At 36.6% G+C, this 27291-nt stretch overlaps 1 pseudogene; it reads left to right on the top strand.

Moving 5' to 3' along the window:
• The first annotated feature begins 629 nt into the window (after nucleotides 1-629).
• The window catches only part of LOC149261899 (receptor-like protein 4), a 62000-nt pseudogene continuing 35338 nt past the window's right edge, over nucleotides 630-27291 (top strand).

Raw genomic sequence — 27291 nt, 5'->3', positions numbered from 1 at the left:
CCATATGCCTGTACCATTATAAATCTCTTAGAAAATAAAAAGATATTGTTATTAAATAAATAAATAAATAAATTTAACAATATATTATATAAACATGAATATAACAGGCCGACTAACGCAAGCGTTGACAGAAATGGAGACGTGCTTGCAACGATTAAATCTATTTCCCTTACATCCTGCCATGATTTCGCCCTTAATTTGTCGAGTTGAAGATTTCTTTAGGCTTTTTGGACTACTAAATAATTTTCTCGTCCGAATTGTTCGCATTTAAAGATCGATCACTTCAGCTCTCATAAATGTTTGGGCGTTGACTACATCGAGCGATGAGATTCGAACGCGTGATCGGCGTGGGAACACAGATCCACGGGAACCAACAAACATTACCGTTGTATGACTGTAAAAAGGCAGGAAAACGCCATCATTGCAATATCTTGCGGTTCTTGGACTACTGTGGAGCCCCTGAAGACGCCTCATGATTCCAGCCTGTGGAGATCATGGATATCGTCTTGGAGTTTTGCAGTTCTCATTGACGTTATGTCTCCATTTCTGATGAAGTTTAGGCTCTCTGTTAAGGAACCATATCCTAATCATGCGTAAGAGGCTTCGCGATCGAGTTCCGTTACTGAAAAATGGCGAAGGAAACAGTCAAGGTTGGCTTTAGATTGACCGCAATGGCGTGTATTTGTGTGTGGACAAGCATTTACACAGCATTTTCACAGAATGCAGGTAAGCTCAAAGCCACATGATCTCAGTTAAGTTAAAATTCCAGAATATTTTGAAGGTTTTCAAATTTCAACTTCAGAAGCCGATAGCTTCAAGATTCGACAATTCAAATCATATTTTGATTAAATTCTACTTCTCAAAGTAGTCGAAAGAAGAGTATAACATCATTTTTGGTTTTGCAGAGTCGTTGGCCATCTGGATCAGCTGCGGTTCATGGGAGAACACACATACCCCCCAGACGAATATGCTCTGGGTAAAAGACTACGGTTACACAGGCGGCTCGTCCGCAAACGCCACCACCACGAGCTACATCGCTCCTCAGCTCAAGAAACTCCGTTTCTTTAAGCTCTCGGATGGTCCCGAGAACTGCTACAACGTCACTCGTCTACCGAACGGCCATTATTCCGTTAGAATGTTCTTTGGCCTCAACGAGGATGTTTTGGCCAACCGCGAGCCGCTCTTTGACGTCTCCATTGAAGGAACACAGGTTTATTCTTTAAAGCCGGGCTGGAGCATGAACGACGACCAGGCATATGTCGAAGCTTCAGTTTTTGTCTTGGACACTGCTGCCACTGTCTGCTTTCACAGCACTGGCCACGGTGATCCTTCGGTAATGAGCATCGAGATTCTTCAGCTTCATCCACAAGCTTATGATTTTGGGGCTGAGTGGGGGGATACTACCATATTTAGGACTGCTAAGCGGGTGGACTGTGGAGCAGACTAGAGCATGTACGGCGAGTCCTACGACAAACCAACTTGCGCGGCATATCAACCGTCCTTTGCATCGAACAACTCGAAGCTGATAATAAGACCCCAATTATTTTCCGCACCAAAACTTTGCATAAACTTAGGTTAAATGCTAATATACCAAATATATAATGGTCAAACTACTCATTCAACGATCGATCAATCGCTAATAGTCCCAGGCAGGGACTAATAATAAAAAGTAGCATGAAATATATAAAATAAATTATATTTCTTAAACGTGGGATAAGTTTTACTTAAAAAACTACGAAACAAAGAAAAATAACAAATCAATATAAATATCTATAATATGGTCTGTTGGGTTATTGAAGACACTCGTATCCAATTCCTATCACAAAAGAAAATAAATATATAATAACTCTAAATAACATTACTCTCAAGGAATAAAATAATTGAGAGACACTAAATATATATGTATGATTACTTTTCAATCCTCATAGAATAAATTAACTCTATGTAAGTAATGATCACCCAATCTTGCGTATCTACTAGAAATTCCTATTTTGTTTTATGGATGGTTCGCTGCTTGTAAAAAACTAAACCACCAAAGGTCATGTGGTCATGTATACAAGGTCTAAATAGATTAAAATTTCGTGTTTTAGATATGGTCAATTTCCTTTTCACATATCCAATATCGTTTCAACCAAAATTAGGCCAATTTGGTATGACATTTTGATACATCTAACATCATTTGAATTCACGCTTTTGTGATTCATATTATGAATGTTGGAAAATGTTTTTGTTATAATAACATCAAGAATATTTTGTCCACATGTTTTGAACCATTAGTGTGGTACATCATCAGGAGAAGATGTAGAATCATATCATTATATCATGTTAAATAGTATAGAAATGTAGATAATTATCTTTTTGATCGTGAAAATATAAAAATTAGTTTTGACTAAATATTAATTAAATAATAAATTTTGTTATTAAATAATAAAAAATAATTAACAAGATATATTATGGATTTCCATGCTCCTATTTGGGACAACAATGTTTATAGTTTGTTTCATCTAAATACTAATCGTAAAGGATGGGATTTGATGGATTTCTTATGATCCATTGTGTGTAGTTTGTGTAAGATAGTTTATTTTTTGCTAGCTTTTTTCTCAATAACATGAACGATAAATGTTGTATAAATCTTATATATTTAATAAATTTAATTGTTTTATGTTCACTATTAAATATGGATTGGATCATTATATTATTGGTAATTTCTCTAGTTTCTTTTAGAGTTCAAAAAATTGAAGGAATAAGCTTGCAAGGACATTTTGGTGGCAAGCTCTAGTTTAAAAAAAAATTGTTTGAAAGATTCTAGCGACATTTGGAAACATAAAACATCATTTTTCAGGGCCAAAACTTTGTTCCTCTCTCCATGGCCCTCTAAAGGTGACCCACACTTTAGATACCTTTCCAACGGTTGAGGAATAATGTCAATTAGAGTTTTGGTACAAAATTTATGTCCCTTGCAAGTTATCCTACAGTGCTAACCACCATGGCATAAGATGATGCCACACTAACCCTCAATGCTCACATCTATGGGTATATCCATATGTGAATATTCAAGAAGATTATAGAAGGAGCCACATGTGAGCTTCCAAGAAAATTATGGAAAATTCAAAATTGCAATTCTAATTGAGGGTTCAAGAAGTAAAAAACTTACACTTATATAATTATTGCGAAAAATTAAATGCCATGTTCCTACGAGGAGAAGGCGATACATTATAAATTGTTATACTTGCTCCATATTTAGCCAAAGTACATAATATTTGAAGTGAGATAGGGGGATAATATTGTGGATTAGCCTTACATTCTTGTAGGTTTCATGTAACTCCATAGATAGTGCTTTTTTTCTTTTTCTCATATAGTACCATGTTGGGTAAGTGAGAGAAGATTTTATCCCACACATGATCCCAACCATAAATATTGTTCTTATTTGTGGATGGTGTATGTGTATTTGTTCTTTACTTTTTATTGCATTTAAACTATTTAATACATTAAGCATAGAGCCAATAATTAAAGAATATGAGATATAAAGGGAGTCAACCTTCATAATAAAAGTTTCAATACTCATTAATATAGTGTTATAAAATTTTCTCGTGGAATATCCATGGAAATATATAGGTTACTTGTTGGTGAATGGAAAAAGTTCACAACCCACTAATTCAATTCCATTTATAGTCATTCTTTAGTCTTTGGTAAGTTGTTGAATCTTTCTCTTAATGTTTGATTCCAAAATTGCCATCTTAATTTAGGTTCCTATGATAAATGAGATTGAAAATATAATATTACTTCACTGCATCTCATTGAGGTCTAGTCATACAAAAACAAAACGTCAAGAGAAGGGATTACATCGCAATAGGGAGAGTAATATTGTTGGAATTCCTCTAGGTCATGTATCGAATGACCTTTCTCCCATAGATTTCCTTAGGTATCCTACCTAGTGATAAAAGTGAACAAGAAAAAATAGGAGATATGCCACCTCATAAGTAAAAACAAAGCAAGAGTTCTATTGGGAAGGCTACAAAGTGATAATGTTGATGAGTGAAGTGGCCCCATTTATAGGAAATTGAGGAGACCATTGGGAAGTAAGGTATGGGACCATCACCAACGTTTGTCCAAATAGTAAACCTCACTTCAAAGGAAATAAACCCACAAAAGACAAAACAAGAGAGAAAAAAACCAAAACAATATGTAAAAAAAGGCACATCAAACTCAATTCCCAATATCACAAGGAGTCTAATAACATAGAGTTCATGGATAGTGGTTGAAAGAGACAACACCAAATAGTGTTCATAGTTTAGGAACCAAAAGGTGAATGCCACTAGGAAATTATTAAATACAGAAACATTCATTGCTAAGTCCTGAATGGAGATTGTATATCATAAGCAGACATAAGTTAAATTTTCAAAGAAATAGAAAAGGATACCTAACAAGAGGTCAATATTTACAACTAATTTCCAAATTGAGGATTGTAACCCACATTCATGGAACTAGCTTGTCTTGGATTCTCCTTTGAATATTTTACCATCTCTCGCTATAAGGAAACCTACCATGTTCCCTTCATGAATAGGAAATGAGCCTATCACTCTTGAGTCATCATATGAGAACATTTTGGACTCCTCAAATCCATGCTTATTGAGTCATCATATGTACAACCATAATATATACAACTCAAATTAACATCAATCCTATCTTTCCTAGCCATTGTTGTCACCACATCACATTATATGGCTTAATTTCGTATAAACTCTCCCATCCAAATGGGAGTTATCCCATTATGTTTGTCTTCACGATGTTGGACCCGGAAACATGTCAAGGGATCTCCTCGGTGAGAAGTCCCAATTAGAACTCAAATCGTTTTGTGTAGGAGTCCTAGTAGTGGGTTGTATGGTACTGCCTTGACCATGATTTCATACAGAGGCAAGTAAGATAACTCTGTTGGTAGAAAGGGTGTGACATGTGCAGTGAGCCAAGGAAGGTGCATGAGAGGTTCTCACACACGGGGGTTGAGATGAGTGCACCCCTTGGAAACCTGTGATAGCATGGAGTTAAGAAGGGAACACACGAGTAAATATGCATCCCATCATGGAAGGCAACTTAGCTAGAAATATGAAGTGATGGTTAAACCAACAACACATTTATGAAAGATTCATACATACATACACAGAAAGCTATACATGCATGCATAAGAAAATAGATACATATATCATTTAGAGTAAACTAGATAGCATAGAATAGAATACAACATATGCATGAAATGTGTCAGCTCTTGTTATTTTAAGAAGTGTAAGTTCCAGTCATACAATACATCCATGTCCAACGACTAGTTCCGATAGTGGAATGTTACAACCACAACTGCCTCCTCCTTAAAAGAGATATACTAGCTTCATGTAGTGGAGAAGCCAACGCTCATTACAATACTATCCAATCTCTCTCTAAGATATTCCTATCAGAAGCTTGGTTGACCAAAAGCCTTTACAATGAGTTATGATGTTATATTTATAGAAAAGGGTGGGGTGACCCTTGACATTCCCCTTTGTGACAGTTCATCTACCCTCATAACTCTTCATCTACTCTATGACTGTTACATCCAACTATCGACACTTGAACTTCCACTTGACAAGATGTTACATTACAATGCACATGTGCACATGTGAGAAAAAATTGGCCTGAGAAAGCCATGCAAGACATCACTGACACTCGATTCTTTGTGGTGAGACCAACTCTTTCACATGCTTTTGATGCTGAAGGTGGTGACCTAATGCCAAGCTTGGTCATCCTTGATGGTGTGCATGCACTCAGTGATGACATCTTGCTGAAGTGAACTCTTGCCTCTGTTGCATCTGGGTGTGTTGGTATGGTTCCTCTGTTCAACTCGTCTTCTAGCATGTGCATGGTGGTCTTGGGTGCAACTGAACCTGCAAAACACTGATGCGTAGTATCCATGTTCATCTTTCAGTGTGTGTTGGTGGTTATGCGCATCAACTATCAACTACGTGTTTAGCTCCAGTTGGACTTGCTCCTTGTCTTTGCCTTGGTGAGTGTGCAAAATGGGTTGGATTGCATGCATGCGCACAATGACATCCATACTACTTAATTCCCTTGCATACAGTTAACAACACTACTCACCATGTCTACTTTGTGCCAGCTGCTAGGATGGATCTATAACTTGTATGGGTGTAGTTTCATCCATGAGTGCATGTTGCGCCTGGTGCTCTACCTATTCGTGCTGCAACTCATTCTCTTATCTATGTAGCTCCTATTCTTGCTTGAGTTGCTACTTCAACGCATGCAACTCCTTCTTTGTTCTGTTCTCTACCTTCACGCAATCTTCATGTCACGCTCTCACCTCATAGCCTAGGTCTCCAAAGTTGCTTTCATCACAGGTGGATATGCTTTAGATTGCAAGCTTGTTCTACCTCTATGTTGTGAAGAACCTTACTCTTGCATGCGCTGCACCTGGTGTGATACCTTCTGTTGTTGTTGATGGTTCTTCTCACTGTGATGCTGATCATTGTGATGCTGCTACCATCTTATCTTGATGTCCTTGTCTACAAACAATTTAATGTCTCCATAGGTAGGCAAGGTCATAGACACTTGCTTGGTTACAACCCATGTTGTGCTCTCAACATTGTCCTTTGACCATTCTCCCCTGAAGGCCACTATACTTGTCTTGCTGAGAGCCATATGAACACATACGACACTTGGAGACATGGAAGCACTCACGGCAAGAAAGATTTCAGCTGGAAACCAAGAAAAACTTGAGAAGTGACTTGCAACGTAACTATGTGACTGATCATGAAGGTTGCATATTTTCCATCGGGAGGTCAGGAGACTAACTTCCAAAACTGCCCAAGGCATATTCTGGGCTTCTAGGAGGCTGACTGACTATTGGAACTATGCAATGCATAGTCCAGCCTAGCCTGCTGAGGACTAAAACTACGCAATTCACAATTTCAGTTAGCAGTGACATGCAACCAGCAAACTAAATTTCGCAGTTTCTCGGGCGAACAGGATACTGCCTCCAAGAATTGCGTAATGCAAGCCTGGAAGTTAGTGCCTGGGTAGAATTGCACAACTTCTCGAGAGAAGGAAAAGCCTTGGCTTCGAGAAATGCGCAATGGTGGCTAAGAAAGGCACGGTTTGGGCCAAGGCAACCCTGTCGGGAAAACGGCCGACTAGAAACATGAGAAGTTTGAATGCATGGTGGGATGAATGTACTCTAGAGTGAATAATCATTCATGCAAATAGAAAGTGGAGGATTTAGGAAATGGGAAGGCATGCATGTGTGTAAAGCAACTTTCCCCAACGACGACCGTCTATGCAAAAACAATTTCATGCATGCCACAGTAGCGAGATATTAACAAAAATTGAAATGGTACTGGTACAAGATACTATGTATCAAAATGATAGCAAGCGCTCACTAAAGTCAAGTAGACATTCATACAAAGTGAAACACAAAAGGCACCAGAAAGATAGTGTGAAACATGAAAATCAGGCTTACGCCAAAGCATCTGAGTTGAATATGCAGACGAATTCTAGATGCAATGTGGGATGTCAGAGCTACAAGATGGATGTGAGGAATGAGATTTGGAGCATCCAGTTGATGATATTTTATAAATCGAGGTTGTGACACACATGCCATAAATCTAGTGAAAGTGACGCTTGGTGGGAGGTTTCTGAAATGATATTTGCATGTAACTTCCAACTACTAAAAATAGATCCCTAAAATAAGGGATGCCTTTGCATGTTACCTTGGGAGGAGCAGGCTATGCATGCAAATCAGGTTTTCTCAGTCCTAGATTGAACTGGTTAACTCAACTACACCTGCAACAGTCTAGTAAACTGGGAGGAAAAAATGAACATTTCTGGGAGGAAGCTGGGTTGGCTACCCAAAGGGATTGCACAATTTTTGGGCAGACCAACTGACTGTTTCCTAGAAATGCGCAATTTCTGGGTTGAGCACCCCTACTCAGAGGAATTGTGCACTTTTCTCAGTGAACAGTGACAAGAATATTTGCACAATTCTGGAGCCCAATAGGCTGCGAGACAAAATTGTGCAATTTCTGGAGGGAAGGCTAGTTCCCCTCTAGAATTTGGACCAAGTCCGGAGAAATAGCCTGTGAGGGGAATGCAACAAGCTTTGATGGAAAAGTTGTCATCTACAAGAAAACACACAAGTTTGGGTACTTGATGAAGCAAGAGATGTTGTTGTTAAAGGTTGGTAGGGATGCTCCAAAATGAAGCTAAGGAAAAAATTTGGAGGGTGGTTGTAGCTACTACAACACTTGGTGACACATTGGTGGAATTCTAACTCTCTAAATGGACCTTGTTCATGAAAAGCAATTCTAACACGTCTGGAAGTTTTTTTCAGTTCTTAGTTCACTTTGGTTTCCACACTAGTTTGATTGTAAGATGTAGCATCCTCTAATCACTTGGTTTATTGACACACATTCCAACCCATGGAAACACATTTGTTTCATTTGGGGTTGAGGGGTATATTGATGTACAAGCAGTATAGTCATCAGTGTAGGAATTTACAGGGTAAGTTTCTCAGACAGAACACCAAAGGACACCGCTCACACATAGATCACATATCAATACACCAATATTTTGACGTGGTTAAAACCCTCAAAGAGGGAAACAGTCCACGGCCTGAGACAACGCAGCCACTTCAGGTAATTTATTAATAAAAGAATGAAATTTTACATAAGCTTATCTCATGAATAGTTAACCTACAAATAACCCTCCATGCTCTTTAAATAGAGATCATGGACCAATCGGGTGTTAAGCCACCGATCAAGTGTCAGTAATACCGAGGAGAGAATGAACCGTCGGATACTACATATCGTGACTGCCGGATTGTAAGTTACAAAATGTACATAGTAAAGAAACACACTTTACCTAACTCTATGCTAGACCAAGTTATAGTTAACTATTTCCTATGTGTCGGAATATCCTAACATCCCCCCTTAAGAACAACTTGGGATAGGATTGAAGGATTTACAAATATGACACAATAGGAGAAGGAAGGAGGCACTAGAGCCTATCCCCCCTTAGTGACAACTTCCTGAACTCCAACCATAAATCAAAGTTTAGTGAACTTCGCCTCTGTGAGAGCCTTTGTAAAGATGTCTGAAACTTGAGCATCTGTTGAACAATATTGCACTTCAAGAACATGGTCGTGAATGAGCTTTCTGATGAAGTGCATGTGCAGTTCAATGTGTTTGTTGCGTTGATGTTGGACTGGATCTTTGCATAGTTGAATGGCACTTTGATTATCACACCAAAGTGTAGTCGGATGTTGCTGCTGAAAGCCAAACTCTGATAGGATCTGACAAAGCCACAAGGCTTCCTTACTAGCTTCTACGGCACCACGATACTCTGCTTCTGCTGAAGAAAGAGAAATGGCACCTTGTTTTTTGCAAGCCCATGTAATAGGTCCTGAACCAAGAGTGAACACATAACCTACAGTAGACTTCCTATCATCAGGGTCACCAGCCCAATCGGAATCAGTGAAACCAACCAATAGAGGAGCTGCTTCGACACTGTAATGAATCCCAAATTGAACTGTACCTCGAACATAATGAAGTATTCTTTTAGCTTCTTTCCAATGACTTTCATGTGGGTTTTGCATAAACTGAGCAACAAGGCCAACAGCAAAGGGAAGGTCAGGACGAGTATGGGTTGGATACAAACATTTTCCTACAAGTTGACAGTATAAGGTAGCATCAACTTCAGGAGAAGTACAAGTGACTGAAAGTTTGACTCCAGACTGAAAGGGAGAAGGGGCTGGCTTACAGTCTTCCATGTGAAAATGGAGTAGAATATCACAGGCATACTTAGACTGGGAAAGGAAAATACCTTCCTTGGATTGCAAGACTAGAAGACCAAGAAAATAATGTAAGTGTCCTAATTCTGTCATTTAAAACTTCCTTTTAAGGCTAGAATTCACATGGTTTATAAGGTTGGGATCACTACCAGTCAGGATAAGATCATCAACATAAAGAACAAGAATGATAAGAGACTTGCCCACTTTCTTGGTGTAGATAATATTGTCAGAATGACACCTAGAAAAGCCATTTTCTAAAAGAAAGTTATCCATTTTGGCATACCAAGCTCGAGGAGCTTGCTTGAGACCATAAATGGATTTCTTAAGCTGACATACAAGGCTAGAGTCTGTTTGTATAAAGCAAATAGGTTGTTCCATATAGATTTCTTCATGCAAGTCCCCATGCAAGAAGGCAGATTTAACATCCATTTGATGGACTTCCCTTTTGAAAGAGGCAGCAAGGGAAGGAACAAGGTGGATAGAGTTTGTTTTGGCAATAGGGGAGAAGGTTTCAGTGTAGTCAATGCCTTCAACTTTTGAAAAACCCTTAGCAATAAGACGAGCTTTATGTTTATCAACTTTCCCATCTGGTCCATACTTGGTTCTGTAAACCCATTTGCATCTAACAAGTTTTCATCCCTTTGGTAGAGGAATAAGATCCCATGTATCATTTGCCAATAATGAATCATATTCTTCATTCATAGTTGCTTCCCAATCTGGATGGCCTGAAGCTTCTGCAAAGGTGTCAAGATCATAATTCACTGAAGCTTGAGCCAGTAAAGAAGAGGCTCTGTCAAACTGAGAATGTGTATGTCGTTGATCTGTAGGATCACCGGCAAGATCACCTACTGCATCCCGAGTAGCACGGACCCATTTTGGAAGCTGAGGAGCTAAAGGAGGATCTTAAGAAGGTGGGGGAGGATTTTCATCCTCGCTTTCATCATCTAAAGAAGAAATATTTTCAAAAGTAGAAGAGATAGGGAGAGGTGGCACATCCGCAAAACTAGGCTTGTAGGCCGATATATTTTCAGCAAACTTTACATCTCTTCTAATGATAACATTTTTGAACTTAAGTGGAATAATTCTATATCCTTTGACATCTTCAGAATATCCAACAAAAATACATTTTTCACTCTTAGGTTCTAAAGCTTTATGTTTCTCATCTAGAATATGGGCCCATGCTTCACTTCCAAAAACAGGAAAGTGACTTACATCTGGTTTAATTGAGCTCCATGCCTCTTTTGGAGTGATATTCTTTAAAACCTTAGTAGGAGTGCGATTTATTATGTAATTTCCACAGTTAATTGCTTATGCCCAATAATTAAGACTAAGTCCTTTAGATTGAAGCATACAATTAGCCATTTCCTTTAAGGTTCGATTCTTCCTTTCAGCTACACCATTTTGTTGTGGAGTATATGGAACAGTATGTTGCATTTGAATTCCATTCTCAGTGCAAAATTTGATGACTTTGTTGTTAACATATTCTCCTCCATTATCAGATGTTAGCTTAAGAATTTGATCTCCAGATTGTTCTTCAACAAAGGCCTTAAAGGCCAAGAACATGTTAAATACTTCGCTCTTGAGTTTTAAGAAGTATACCTAAGTGCGTCTGGAGAAATCATCAATGAAAGTTAAGAAATACTTGTAGCCAAAGAATGAAACAACTGGAAGTGGACCACATAAATCACTATGCACAAGCTGTAAAGGGGCTGAGGCGTGCCAAGAGGCACATTTTTCAAAACTGACACGATGATGTTTTCTGAGTACACATCCGGAACAAACACCATCTCTGCAAGATACCATTGGAAGACCTATCACCATATTTTATTTACATAGATTCTAAAGAGACCGATAGTTTAAGTGACCAAATCGCTCATGCCGCTCACTTCATCATTATGAGCAACAAATACCGAGGGAAGATTTGATGACCCAAAGTTGTGAAACTTATACAACCTTGTAGAATCATCAGTAATGCTAGTAGCTAAAATCTGTCTAGGATCTCTTAGGTCCTTAATTACAACATCGTGAGGTTAAAATTCAACGATTTTACCTTCACTTGAATGAGTTATCTGATATACAGATAGAAGGTTGCAGGATAAGGTTGGAACACATAATACATCATTAAATTGACCATTGTCTATATGAACAGTTCTAGTCCCTACAACACTAAGAGATCTATCATCACCAACATATATATTTTTGGTGTTACAATCATTTAAAGAAGAAAACATGGCTTTGTTTTTGGCCATTTGATTAGAAGCTCCAGAATCAATGAGCCACTCATGAGAATGAGAAGAAGAAGATACATTTATTGCATAGCCAGACCGAGATGCTTGACAACCACATGCAGAAAGTGTTATCCTTGAAGATGAAGTTGAAGTTGAAGAGTGCTCCAAATGGATGTTATGCTTCTTCATTGCTGCTTCCAAGGCTTCCATCTTCTTAAAGCATTTGGATTCTAAATGGCCATCTCGATTACAAAAGTTGCAATGTATTTCAGTCTTCTTCCCTTTGTTTTTATTTGTCTTATCATTTTTTTGAAATGATTTTTCATTTTGAGGCTGATATTGCTTAGGACCCTTGTTTGGTTTAGGACCATTCCTTTTAGGATACAACTTCTTAGGATTCTTTGAATTTGGTTGCTGCTAGGCAGCTAACGCTTTCTTAGAAGAGTTTCCAAGATGAAGAAGACCAAGGTGTAAGAGTTTTTCTTGTTCTCTTATTAAAGAATCACGAAAGGAATCAAAGGAAGGGGACTTGTAGGCTTGTCCTTGAGAAATGAAGGCTTCTCTTGTAGAATGGAAGGTGGAAACAAACACAGAATAGGTTGGTCCCAACTTAGTAAGAATGGAATAGATAAGGTTACTATCTTCTTTCTTAACCTTAACACCTTCCAAGAGAAGTCTAAGGGTCTTGAACTTGGACAAAAATTCTTCAATGCAAGAAAAATTATTGGGGTCCAATGTAAGCAACTCATTTTCGAGTTGATGGGCTTTAAGTTCATTTTTAATTCCAAAAACTTTAGTGATCTATTTCATTGCTTCCTCAGGAGTATCAAGTTCTGCAATATGGAATCTAAGATTTGGAGAAATAGACATCCCTATCAACCCATGTGCTTGATCTTGCCTATTTTCCCATTTAGTTGCCTTATCTTCATCTTTCGGTTTGGTTTCTTGGCCTGAGGCTATTTTGTAGAGACCTTTACTTCTAAATAAATCCACAATGTAGGACCACCATTGGAAGTAGTTGGTGCTGTCAAGAATAACTTGGCATGGACTTTCCATCTTAATAGAAACTGAAGCTATAGATGCTAAAACTAAGTGTTCCAATGGAAAGATCTCGAAAAATTAGGCTGGTTAAAAAAAAACGGCTCTGAAAATGGCTTCCGGATGAAGAAATTATGGATTTTTGAAGAAAAGTTGATGAAGATGCCGACGAAGTGTGGAAATGTGCGGAAATGAAAAATCCGCCCCCACAAAAAGGAGACTTGAACTCAAGACCTCTACTCTCATAAATTAGCTTTGGACCAAGTGAGCTAAACTAAAAGTTTGAGAGAGAGAGAGAGAGAGGAGGGGGGGTGTTTTTTTTAGTCACTGAAGCTTTGGGTTGCGTGCTTGCTTGAGAAAGCTCTTTTTCCCTACAAAACAAAAAAAACAAAAAACCCAAAAACGGACATACAAACACAAACAAGCCTTACGGCTTGAGGTTAGCTTTACCCGGAAACTAAATATTTTCCTCAATGTTTCTGATTTTCCGTGATCACACTAAGGCGCAGCAGCAAAGAGCATACACATGAGAAAAATCCTTCCTCTCTGTTTTTGATTTGCCCAGAACCAAGTCCAGAGAAATAGCCTGTGAGGGGAATGCAACAAGCTTTGATGGACAAGTTGTCATCTACAAGAAAACACACAAGTTTGGGTACTTGATGAAGCAAGAGATGTTGTTGTTAAAGGTTGGTAGGGATGCTCTAAAATGAAGCTAAGGAAAAAATTTGGAGGGTGGTTGTAGCTACTACAACACTTGGTGACACACTGGTAGAATTCTAACTCTCTAAATGGACCTTGTTCATGAAAAGCAATTCTAACACCTCTGGAAGTTTTTTTCAGTTCTTAGTTCACTTTGGTTTCCACACTAGCTTGATTGTAAGATGTAGCATCCTCTAATCACTTGGTTTATTGACACACATTCCAACCCATGGAAACACATTTGTTTCATTTGGGGTTGAGGGGTATATTAATATACAAGCAGTATAGTCATCAGTGTAGGAATTTACAGGGTAAGTTTCTCAAACAGAACACCAAAGGACACCGCTCACACATAGATCACATATCAATACACTAATATTTTGACGTGGTTAAAACCCTCAAAGAGGGAAATAGTCCACGGCCTGAGCCAACGCAGCCACTTCAGGTAATTTATTAATAAAAGAATGAAATTTTACATAAGCTTATCTCATGAACAGTTAACCTACAAATAACCCTCCATTCTCTTTAAATAGAGATCATGGACCAATCGGGTGTTAAGCCACCGATCAAGTGTCGGTAATACCGAGGAGAGAATGAACCATCGGATCACTACATATCGTGACCGCCGGATTGTAAGTTACAAAATGTACATAGTAAAGAAACACATTTTACCTAACTCTATGCTAGACCAAGTTATACTTAACTATTTCCTATGTGTCAGAATATCCTAACATCCCCCCTTAAGAACAACTTGGGATAGGATTGAAGGATTTACAAATATGACACAATAGGAGAAGGAAGGAGGCACTAGAGCCTATCCCCCCTTAGTGACAACTTCCTGAACTCCAATCATAAATCAAAGTTTAGTGAACTTCGCCTCTGTGAGAGCCTTTGTAAAGATGTCTGAAACTTGAGCATCTGTTGAACAATATTGCACTTCAAGAACATGGTCGTGAATGAGCTTTCTGATGAAGTGCATGTGCAGTTCAATGTGTTTGCTGCGTTGATGTTGGACTGGATCTTTGCATAGTTGAATGGCACTTTGATTATCACACCAAAGTGTAGTCGGATGTTGCTGCTGAAAGCCAAACTCTGACAGGATCTGACGAAGCCACAAGGCTTCCTTACTAGCTTCTACGGCACCACGATACTCTACTTCTGCTGAAGAAAGAGAAATGGCACCTTGTTTCTTGCAAGCCCATGTAATAGGTCCTGAACCAAGAGTGAACGCATAACCTACAGTAGACTTCCTATCATTAGGGTCACCAGCCCAATCGGAATCAGTGAAGCCAACCAATAGAGGAGCTGCTTCGGCACTATAATGAATCCCAAATTGAACTGTACCTCGAACATAACGAAGTATTCTTTTAGCTTCTTTCCAAAACCCAAAACCTAGTTTCCTGGTCCTTCTTGTCAGGGCATCACATTATCTAGCTTAATTTTCCATAAACTCTCCCATCCACATAGGAGTCGTCGCATTCTATTCACTAACCACTCAATAAGAGAAATGTTTTGTAATGTTATAAACATTTCTGTAATATGCATTACTACTCAATTCAAGAAACTGAAACTGAAATTAGTTGAAAATGTGTCCTGAAAAAGACATGGCCCATGAATTTAATTTTGAAATTCAAAATTCAATGTTAAAATAATTAAAAAGGAAAACCCTCTTGTCCAAAATCATTACTATTAAGAAAAATGTTATTTATAAATTTAAAATTTCTTTTAAGTGTGCAGTTTATTGACGGATGAATCCAACTCGTGCATTATAATGTTATTTATAAATTTAAAATCTCTTTTAAGTGTGGAGTTTATTGACGGATGAATCCAACTCGTGCATTGGGTTTTGTGAATTTGAATGGATATATAGTATTTACTTTTATGAAATCGTCTTTTTAGACTTAATGTTGCACTGATTTTTGAGGTGGGATCTCGAATGATGGTTAGAGTCCATCTCAAACCCAAACTTTATAAGGGATTAAAATTTAGAGGGGATAATATATATATAATTACAGTAATAAGTAAACAAATAAAAAATAAGCGATGCACATATTTGTAGTTGTTTAAATTCGTATGTAGAACAAGATGTTTTTCATAGTATTATGTAAAGTTTATGCAGTTGTCAATTTTAAAAGGATATTTAAAAGAATTTACGTAAGGCCACTAAATATGACAAAAATGCCCTTGACCTTTACAAAACTTCAGGGTTAGTATTTACATTTTGTAATAAGGTTTTGTAATAAGGTTCATGAAGGGTCTATGAGGGGACTTTCTTTATAGAAACTTTTCTTTCTAATATTTCTTGTTAATGATCATGTTTTGAATATTTTAATAATTATGATGCGATGGTGGAGGCATTAAATTTAGATGGCTCACGGAAACGCATGTATAATATGTAAGCATCACGATGACCTCAAAGAAGATAAGAGTAAGAGAGATAATCATAAGGGTCACCCTGAAATGTTGTATTTTATCTTTTATTGATATAGAGACTTTACTTATCAAACTTTATCTTTTGAAATATAACATTTGGATCGCTAGAAACCCGAATTGAATCTCATCATAAAAAAACCCATGTTTGTATTTAAAGCTAGTACAAAATACTCTAGTTGCAACTGTAAAAATCTTAACTTACAGCCCAAAGATCATCAATACCGAATATTTCACAAACAGAACTTTATATGAGATGACATACCTTGATCAACAGCGGAAGATGTAATGGCTGCCATCTACTTTGATCTGACTCCTGACTGTTCCTCTTCTTCAGAATTCGGTTTCTCTCCTCTTGCCCTCACTTTCTTTATGTGCTTCTTGATGGAGAAGAATGCAACTCTTGTGTGCGGGAGAGGGAGGACCCAATCCTTTATATATTATTTAACTCTAATCTGGTACGTCCATCATATACCAATTCAACGCTTAAGATCTAATGCTTTAGATTAGAAACTGCTTTAGGATAAAATCTAAATGCTTTAAGATTAGATCGGGTCACATTAAGATTAGAAACTGCTTTAACGTTAAAAAACAATGAGCCTTTTGCTGTTTCTAATAGCAGTTTCTAACATTCTCCCACTTGACCCGACTATTCATAATATTAAGTGTTGAACATCATACTATGATAAATTGCTGAGAGTTATGGCGGTTGTGCACTATTAATTCAATGCATTCCCTTCCATATACTACAATACCAGCAATCCATCAATTCATACTCATAATTTATATAAAACAGCATAATGGTCCACATAATGTCTTATATCATAATGATTAAACATAATATCTTTATAAGACTCTTTCTTGTTTAAAATTACATAAAATACGTATTACTACATTAAAACAAGAGACACATAATTGTATATTAGAAACACATAAAAGAGCTCAGAATGTCACACATCAATTATTATTAATACAACCAAGACCCATTTTTTGAACATGTTCCTTAAATTTTCTTGGTTGTAACCCTTTCGTCAAAGGGTCTGCAATCATAAGTTCTGTCCTGATGTGCATGATTGACACTCTTTGTTTCTGAACCTCATCTTTCACAACAAGATACTTCAGATCTATGTGTTTAGCACCTTTAGAGTACTTGTCGTTCTTTGAGAAAAATACTGCTGCAGAGTTATCACAATAAATTTTCAGCGGCTTGCTAATGGTGTCGACAACCGCAAGTCCTGAAATAAAGTTCTGCAACTATAATGCATGAATTGTGGATCCTTATTGATTCCAATATCATAATCTGATTCTTGCATATAAACCACATAATCATCAGAAATAGCTGACCTACTATTTCTTTGAGGTCTTCTTAATGCTACTTGTTGTGGTTCATGCATATCAGTATTATGTAAGTCATTTCCTTCAGGAAGTACTTCTTCATTTATATGTTGTTCATTATCATCATGCTGTTCTACAACAGCTGGAACAACATTTGGAGTAATAGTAGATGAAGGAACTATTCTAGGCAATGTAACATTTACCCTTGTTTCCTTTATTTCTACTATTTCTCTTCTAGTACTCCCACTGACTTCACCATTCTCAATGAATCTTGCATTACCAGTTTCTAATTGCCTCTCAACTTCATTTACAAACGTCTCAAGGACATTCACAGATTGAGATTTTTCATGAAGCAAATAGACATAACCATAACGGGAAAATCGTCAATAAAAGTGATGAAATACTTTTCTCCATTAAAGGCTGGAGTGTCCATAGGTCCGCAAATATCAGTGTGTATTAGTTCAAGAAGCTGGCTGCTTCTAGTGGCTCCTTTCTTATTATGTTATTATGTTTGGTTTGTTTACCTTTAATACAATCCACACATAATTCTAGATCACTAAAGTCCAAATTTGACAAAATTTCATTACTTACTAATCTCATCATTCTTTCTTTGGATATATGACCTAGTCGTTTATGCCACAAGAAAGCAGAATTTTCATTCAACATGCTACGTTTTCATCCAACATTATTTACTACATTCAACAAGGAATTCGCATAAGTGTCATTCAGTTTCAATTTATATAAACCATCAATTAGAATACCAGAACCAACATTATCAGCATTCTTATATAAATCAAAACAACCAGATTCATACATCTAAAACCAGAAATATCCAATTTACTTGCGGAAATAAGGTTTCTAGATAATGAAGGTACATAAAGGGTACTGTATAAGTTTAATACATATCCACTTTCTAGAATTAGATGATAAGTCTCTTTTTACAGACACGACATTGAACACCCTTTAGTTCCTTCTTTTCCTCATCCTGCCCATTCTTAGCAGGTGCCTTTTCCTTCTTGAAATGACTTGATTTTCCTTTCTTTTCTTTACCAGCTTTATTACTCACAAAACTTACTGAGTGATTCACTTGATTTTTCAAACGTCCTTCTTCCTGAACAAGTCTACTGGCCAATTCATTAACATTCCACTTATCCTTTATAGTGTTATAGTTAATCTGAAAAGGTCCATATTCAGAAGGTAGCGAGTTCAGGATGAACTGGACAAGAAAGGAATCCTCTACTGTAAGTCCCAGGGAGTTTAACCTTGCTGCAAGATTAGTCATCTCTATAATGTGCTCTTGCATAGTTCGCGACCCATCAAACTTCATGGTCGTGAGTTCTACCATAAGAGTGCCAGCGAGTGACTTATCAGCTGAACGAAAACGCTCTTCCACAGACTGCATATATTCCTTAGCACTTTCTGTTTGTGGAATTGTTGACTTGATGTTGTTAGCAACAGTCATCTTAATAAACATAAGGCTCAATCTGTTACTGCGTTCCCATGCTTTATGGTGTGATTTTTCTGCCTCAGTACTATCTTTTGTAAGAGTAGCAGGTTTATCCTCAAGGAGTGCCAAGTCAAGATCCTGAGCACCTAAATGGAAATTGACTTGTTCACTCCATTCAGAAAAATTAACACCAGTGAACAATGTAACAGATGAAGCATGTGTATTCATGGAAACTCCTGCAAAATGAAATAACTATTAGCTCATAACTAACGGGATTCATATGTAGGCATAATAGTATAATATAGCACTCCTTTGGGTAGATACTATCTTATACTTAACATAATTAAATACCAAACATAAGTAGGTAATAAATATATTCAATTAAATAGAACTGACATCTTTGGATGATCAATATTTATTTAATCAAAATATCTATTAAACCTCATCATGTCAACTAGTTATAGAACAAGACTTTCCTTTGGGTAAGTTCTCAGGTTCTATCATTAGTGACGCCAGTTCTTAATTGGTATTATTATAACTGGCAATTTCTATCAATAATCATTATGTCACTTATGCACTAAAAGATTATTCTGATTTTGACCACTTTGGTGATTAACAAAATCATAAATCTCATGTGCATAAACACATACCTTATGCAAAACAACATTCTGATTTTGACCACTTTGGTGATTAACAAAATCATAAATCTCATGTGCATAAATAATTTATAACACATACCTTATGCAAAACAATCAGTCATAGAGCAATTACTTTTATGCCCAAATATCAAATGATTATTTTGTACCAGTAAACTTTAATCGTGCAAAGCCAAAACAGTAAATGATGCACGAAACTTAACCCAATTGAAACCCCTTTATTTCATACTTCAAATATTCAGATCATGCATTTCTGAAAACTTACGCTTACCATTAATTCTTTTTGGCATTGAAACCATGCATGCACAGACAATTAAAGAATGCACACTTTCAAATATTTGTCCCTGCTACGCGTCACATTATTTTTCCCTTCATTAATTTGTAAACACTGCAGAACTATAATGCAAGCATACACTTTCGTGTAAAGTCAACGTTTCATCATCAAAACTCTTCAAATATTTAATCCTTCATGATCAAAATAAATGTGTCAATAATTTCAATCTGGATTGAAGGGAAGACGCCCATATGAATAGTAACAAGGAATTCAAACCAAATATCTCTGTCCATAGTTACGTGGTCTCCGAGGATCATACATTTTATTTTCATTTTACTACGGACCCCTTTAAGTGTTTTCACATTATTGTTCACGCATGCATGTAAATGAGACAAGCAATTGTTCGGGAATAGGGATGTGGTCTTTAAATGCAATATTACAGCATAATACTCATTTGAACATGAATGTAAATTCCGAACAAGCAACGAAGAGTATGCATGTCCTACGTGCAAATAAAAGTCTCCAGCTAATAATTCAAATGCGTCCATAGGAGTCAAGGCAGGAAGATAGCCTTTGAAATGGTATTAACAATCTCCTACGAATACCACGATGATAGGAAGAGTACCATGACACGAACGCATATCTAGTTAAACAATGTAAACAACAGATAATGCCTAGACCACAAGCGCCAAAGCCCTTCGGAAGCTCCGTTCAGAATGCGAAAGGGCAAAAAGAAATTTGTCTTTAGGGTAGAGACTATGATTGATATTGACTGTCTCTACGAAGGTCTGGATTTTCACATGAACGGTTCATTCAAACAACAGATTGGATTTCCAATTTGATTGGGCGTCATATCACACTTTTAAATTTATAGGATAAAATAAATAAATCACCCTGTAATGTGTGTTTAACAAGCTAATCTAGGTTCGAGATCCAATTACTGAGAAACGTAGTCGTGTTATGATCCATGCTTCAAAACATTGATTTCGCACAGCAACGTTATGTCTAATGATTCCACGGATCAAAACTCATCCCTGATGCATGCTTCAGATACTGGAATGAAGTCCGACTCAAATTGCCCCAAGTACACAAAACTCAGGAAGCAATGATCACTTAAAATACCCATTATTCCCAGAACTCTGTTAGTGACGCCAAATGGGAATGTCGTAGATGAGAAATATGAGCTCTTGATTAAAAGATTAATCTCGATCAGTAGAAAACAATCCAACAAAGCATGATTATATAGCCAGCAAGAGGTATTTAATCTCGAAACCAGAGTATAAGCAAAGGGCAATCACTCTTAACCCACGATGGGGGTTGTGAAGCATGCGCAGGATTTGTTTCGTGATCATTTCATGAAACCCCCACAATTTCCCGAAGGCTCAATCACATGAGTAAAGCACAGAACAGATCAATTACAATCATAGGAAATATTCAGTTATTGATTGTGGCTCTGATACCAAATGTAAAATTTCCATTAACTTACAGCCCAAAGATCATCAATACCGAATATTTCACAAACAGAACTTTATATGAGATGACATACCTTGATCAACAGCGGAAGATGTAATGGCTGCCATCTACTTTGATCTGACTCCTGACTGTTCCTCTTCTTCAGAATTCGGTTTCTCTCCTCTTGCCCTCACTTTCTTTATGTGCTTCTTGATGGAGAAGAATGCAACTCTTGTGTGTGGGAGAGGGAGGACCCAATCCTTTATATATTATTTAACTCTAATCTGGTACGTCCATCATATACCAATTCAACGCTTAAGATCTAATGCTTTAGATTAGAAACTGCTTTAGGATAAAATCTAAATGCTTTAAGATTAGATCGGGTCACATTAAGATTAGAAAATGCTTTAACGTTAAAAAACAATGAGCCTTTTGCTGTTTCTAATAGCAGTTTCTAACAGCAACTTCTACAACATGCTTAGGTTCAATGCAATATGGATAGGAAAATTTATGTTATTATCTAATAATTAATTATTAATATGCATAATTATATAAATTGAATATATATTCCCAAAATATTCCTAAAATCTATATTAAAAATTTCCTAAAATCTATTTCAAAATCAATTCTAACATTATTAATGTTCCCCAAAATATCTTGATGGCAGCCAATAAGTCCAGTCCTAGCCAAAGCCCCGAAGTCTTTGACTTACATCAATTATAATGAATAATTTCAATATGCTCACTTTGTGGTTCACTTGGGTAGCACAATGCATTGGTTCCCTAATAAAAAATGTTGATGGAATCAATTGAAGGTGATAAAGAGTGTGATTTAAGTAGGATACCTCTTCAAAGGCATACACTATTGAATGTGGCATGTCTTATTCATGAAATTGCAGTTTTTTTTAATGGTAAAATAATGTTTAAAAAAATGAGGCTCAACCACGAAACTTTCTTTCAAAAGTCTGTGCATGACAATGCAATTCTATTTTCCTTCCATCTAGCACTATAAGCATGGTTTGCAAATTTAGGAAAATATATTTGTAGAATGAGAAAGGTTTATATAGAGACAAAGATCAAGATGATAAACTCTAGTTTATTCTAAAATTATTATACAAAACTTATGTTAGTTTATCGAATAAGAAAAATATATCAAATAATTGTAATCTCTAATACAAATTTTTTGAAAATATTGTTGGCATTATGGTGTGCATGGTTTTACCTAGCTGATGTTGGCATCCGTTTATGATGGAAGTTAACTCATGTTGGCATTGATCTCAACCCTATGTAGCATAGATTAGGTTTGGGTGCCTTAATTGAAGGATTGTTGTACCTGGGGGAATTGACATTTAGTTGATTGTGTTGGAATTAATGTCAACCTTATGAGAACATGCACTTAATTCAACCTATGATGATCTCGATTATTAATGGAGTAGTTGGTTTATGTTGTCATGTGTTAGAATCACTATTGATCCTATGATGATGGAACACTTGATGACTTGTTTAAATGTGTTAGCATCATGTTGATGATGGAGATGTGCTATAATGTATTGGAAGTCTATCACATGTGTTGTAGTTTGTGTAGATGTTTGTGGAGAGTAGAGGACTTGTTGACAGTTTTTTCAACCCTATATTTATTGTCCTTTTAGTTTAACTTGGTACTGACACTTGTGACACTTTTTTCATGGTTATTAAAGTCTTGTCATGGTTTTTCAAAGGTTCTACAACATTAGGAGATGCCCCCATAAGTAGATAAAGAATTCATGGAAGTTTGGAGTTGATCAAATGTAAGACCAGGGCTTAAAAATTCTTAAGAAAACTAAGTTTTGAGAGGCCTACGTATGTATTATGAAGGGAACCCAAACATACATAGGTTTTCTAAAGGATAGTAATGTATACATCTTGAAAGTGAATTTCTCTGCATTCCTCTCGCAGATCGGGAAAAATTGGACATGGTAATTTTTGGAAACTTCTAAATCAATTAGTTATGTTTCGAAATGGTTGAATAAGTCCTACATTGGGTGTGAACACTTTTAGTGCACAACTAGTGATAATTATCGTAATATTTTTCAACCTTGTGCATTCTTAGACAATGAGGCTAGAAATTACAACTAGAGAGATATTGTGTTGAGATCAAAAGGAACACCTCACCAAATGCATTGACCTATCCTTACATCCCATGGGGACAACCATTACCCCTAGAGTCAGTTCCACCGTCACCTCAAGTGCATCACTTGAAGACATCTATTCACTCATAAGCGAGCACACCCACAGTGGAACCTTTAGCCCGATCCTAGCCAAAAGATGATTTTTTCTGAACACATTTTATATACATCATTTTGGAGTTGAGTATTGGTTGTTTGATGACAATTGTGTGTAGGATAAGGCTGCATAAAGTGAGTATGCGTCAGAACTATTTGAGAGCATGTATGATTTAGTGAGTGACTATAATGGCAATTAATGTAGTAGATGTTTGAAGTAGGGCATTAGTATTCAGATCATATTTGAAGCTACCGTAGCAGATATTGTTTGGAGATTTTTTTTATACGTTGTTGGAATATATTTTATTGGTGAATCCCACATTAATTTTTCCAAGATATGTTAATGCATTGTACATATAGACATAGTGTCATATGATGTTGATTGTATGTTGCAACAATTATCTTTTGTAGTGAGCATTTTGATTTTATGGTTGATGTATTATATATTATTCAGCTTTTATTAGAGAAATTTTGGCCACTATTTTGTTGCAGTATAGAGCATATTTATGGTATTATTTTCATTTGACGAGATTTTCTTTTTATTGGAGATCGTATTGGAAAGTTGAATCAAGTTGAGATGATAATATCAGGATCCAGTGTGAAAATATATGAAATGAGATCCACATAGAGTAGAGCACTAGTGACTTCATGGATGCAGAGAAATTATTCTGAAGTTTCAACAAAAGAAATAGTTTCTCAATCCAGTGGTATTTGGATACTCCAATAAGAGTTGGGTGACGATTGATTCATTGTGTTGGATTTCAGCATATGGTAGTCCATAGATCCATGGAGATCATGGTATTCCAAGTTGATCAGTATAATAAAGTCTCTAGGTTGATCAAAGTCAGCTTATTGTAGATGAGTTCAGGTCCCCTAACTAATGCGAGTTAGTCATCTATGTAAAATACATATTTTTCTTAATAGAAGATTTAGGGAACCACAACAGTAGTAAGGGTGTTTGTTTGCTCAGTGAAGGGTTATCCACTAGATACCTTGTGTCTCATGTGTGATGATGTTTTTTCTAGTTGTGATTTGATGGTTTTCATTTATTATATGTTCCTTATATGTTTACATGTTTATTGTTTACTTATATGTTTATGACATATTATGTGTTGCTGCAGTAACAAGGGTGTGATTCAGTTAAGGAGTAATAAAAAGAAAAAATTGACAATAAGTCACACTAATGACTCACCATCCCTATTAGTAGTGCTCAAAGGTTTCCAACAATTGGTATTAGAGTAGGGTTATTAATTATAGTTTGATAGATGGAGATTAGATGTAGGTTTTGTTGCCGAATATTTTGCAATTTTTTTCAAAATGGACAAGAAACAGAGGAAACAATCTTAGAAAAGGTATGGCCTTCAAAATAAGGAAGCTCAACAACAAGAGTCCCATATTCCTAGTGCAAGCGGTTCAACAAATAATGTGCATAAATAAAAAGATCATGAATCCAAAGGTATAGTTGTTAATGATTTTCTTTTGAGTTACAATTTTGAGGATTCAAATTTTGATCATGTTGAATTTCGTAGTGGAGTTTAGAATGAAATTATTAGATATAAGATTTCAAGTCTAACACCTGCATTCAAGGATCAAGAAAAATTATTGGAGATCTGTGATGATAAGGAGGGCAAACTCAAGGAGGACGTCATCAGCTTAAAGATTAATTTGGCAAAATAAGAAAAAGTTGAGGAAGGTATAAGGAAGCATTACCAAGAGAAGGAAAATGGATGTGAGAAATGAGAAGATAAAGTGGTGTTCTTGAGAAAGAAATAGAAGGTGCAAAAGAGTATTGTGGCCTTAGATAATTTTCTTGAGATCCAAAGGTCACCATTAGATAAATTTGGTATTGGATTTCAAAAGGGTGAGTCTAGTTCGCATGCAGTCAAAAGTACCAAAGAAGAACCCAAGAAGCCTATGGAAAACAATACCAATAGAAAGACTACAAACCAAAGAAATAAGTAGCAGAACCAGTTGCAAGGAAAGAAGAAAAACCAACAACAACCAAGAAGAAAATCTCAAGGAGTTCCTACATTCAAAAAAACTTTTGCTCCAACAAGATATCTTAGGAGATCTATTGCATTTCAGAGGAAACAAAGTCCTTTTATTTCTTTAAAGCATGAGGTACAATTCTAGAATTATCACAACTATGGACATGTTGCAGCTAACTATAGTAGTAGAGTGTATAGATCACATTAGCATAGCTTCCAATAATATCAACAACCAAGGATATTGGCCTATGGGTATAATCATGGTTTTTATGGTTATTTCTATTCATATAACCTGTTTGTCAATAATGTATGTGATTGCAGGTCTAATAAAAGGAGAAGCACATTTCATGGAAGGTTTAGATCTAGCATGGGAAGTAGGAGATCTAATCCTCTTGCTACATATTTTAGCCATCTATAGTGTTACACATGTCATAACATTGGCCATATGTGATGTAGGAGCATTCAGCCCAAGGAAAATCATTGTAATTAAGTAGACATAGGGGGTCATGTATTTTTAGGAGGTTGGATTCCTAAGCGAAAAATTAATGTAATATTAGGCTTTTGAGTGCATAAAATAGAAATTAATTCGATAGTGAGAGGAAGTTGTAAATGCTCTCAAATAAATTATAACATGAGTGGTGAATAAATGACAAGAGTTAGAAGTCAATCAGGACTCTTAAAACAGTTTCATGTTTCCAGGGACAAGAGAGAGCTTTTAGGAATTAATTGAAGTAGAAGTGGATAGAGGATTTAGGAGTCGAACTAGGATTAGTTCAACAGAACTTTCTAGCATAAATGCAAGCCTACAGGCAAAGCTCAGGAGGCTACGATATTGAAGAACAGGCTTGTGCAACACACAAAGTCTCATATATGTAATTAACTATATATATATAGATGTTTATTCCTGACTCTGTCAGTGTGTTGAAGAGTATTTCATGAATGAACTACTTGTGAATTCGTAGGCTCTATAACAGGTTGCAGATAGAATTTTGAAGGACGCAGAGGAACAGAATGATTCAGAGGAATCATGAATGGATCCTTGAATCCAATTGAGGAACAGAGGGAAGCTCTCGGGTGAAATAGTGAAGTGAGATTTTGCAAAAGAGTAAAGCTCAGAGGTAGATGAGTAGCGGAAGTAGAAGGCAGAGTTCTGAAGAATTACACAAGAGAAGAGTGATTCGGAGCACCATAATGGGTCGTTGAATCCATTAGAGGGATTAAAGCCAAGTTCGGGAGGAATCACGTAGTAAAACAGCAGAAAGGCTAAAACCTTTGAAGAAGAGCAAAACCACAGAAGAACTAAAGACTTAGCATAAAAGTTATGTAAAAAGGAGGAGTGAAGGAGTAAAGTGTTAGTGTTCAGTAGCCGTTGGATTTAGAATATCAATGGTCCAGATGATGTCGCTGAGGAGGAAGCGGAATATCGCATCGATAGAGTTATTTATGTAATTTTTGCCTGCAAGAGAAAACCTCGACTTAAACTAAAAACGAGTGCAAAACATAGTCGGATTTGAAATTTGGACATGAAATCCTATAAAGAGTGGCCTATATCTATATCAGTTCTATAAGGACATTAGATCGGCGCATGGAAGTGGAAGGGGTCTGGCCTTGAGGTTGAGCCAAATGTGATCGTGTGAGTTAATCACAACCGTTGGATC

This window comes from Pinus tabuliformis, chromosome 6 (genome assembly GCF_031772625.1).
Source record: "Pinus tabuliformis cultivar Carrire ecotype Pingquan chromosome 6, CPIR1, whole genome shotgun sequence".
Classification (NCBI taxonomy): Eukaryota; Viridiplantae; Streptophyta; class Pinopsida; order Pinales; family Pinaceae; genus Pinus; species Pinus tabuliformis.
This window is presented reverse-complemented; position numbering and strand designations above follow the sequence as displayed.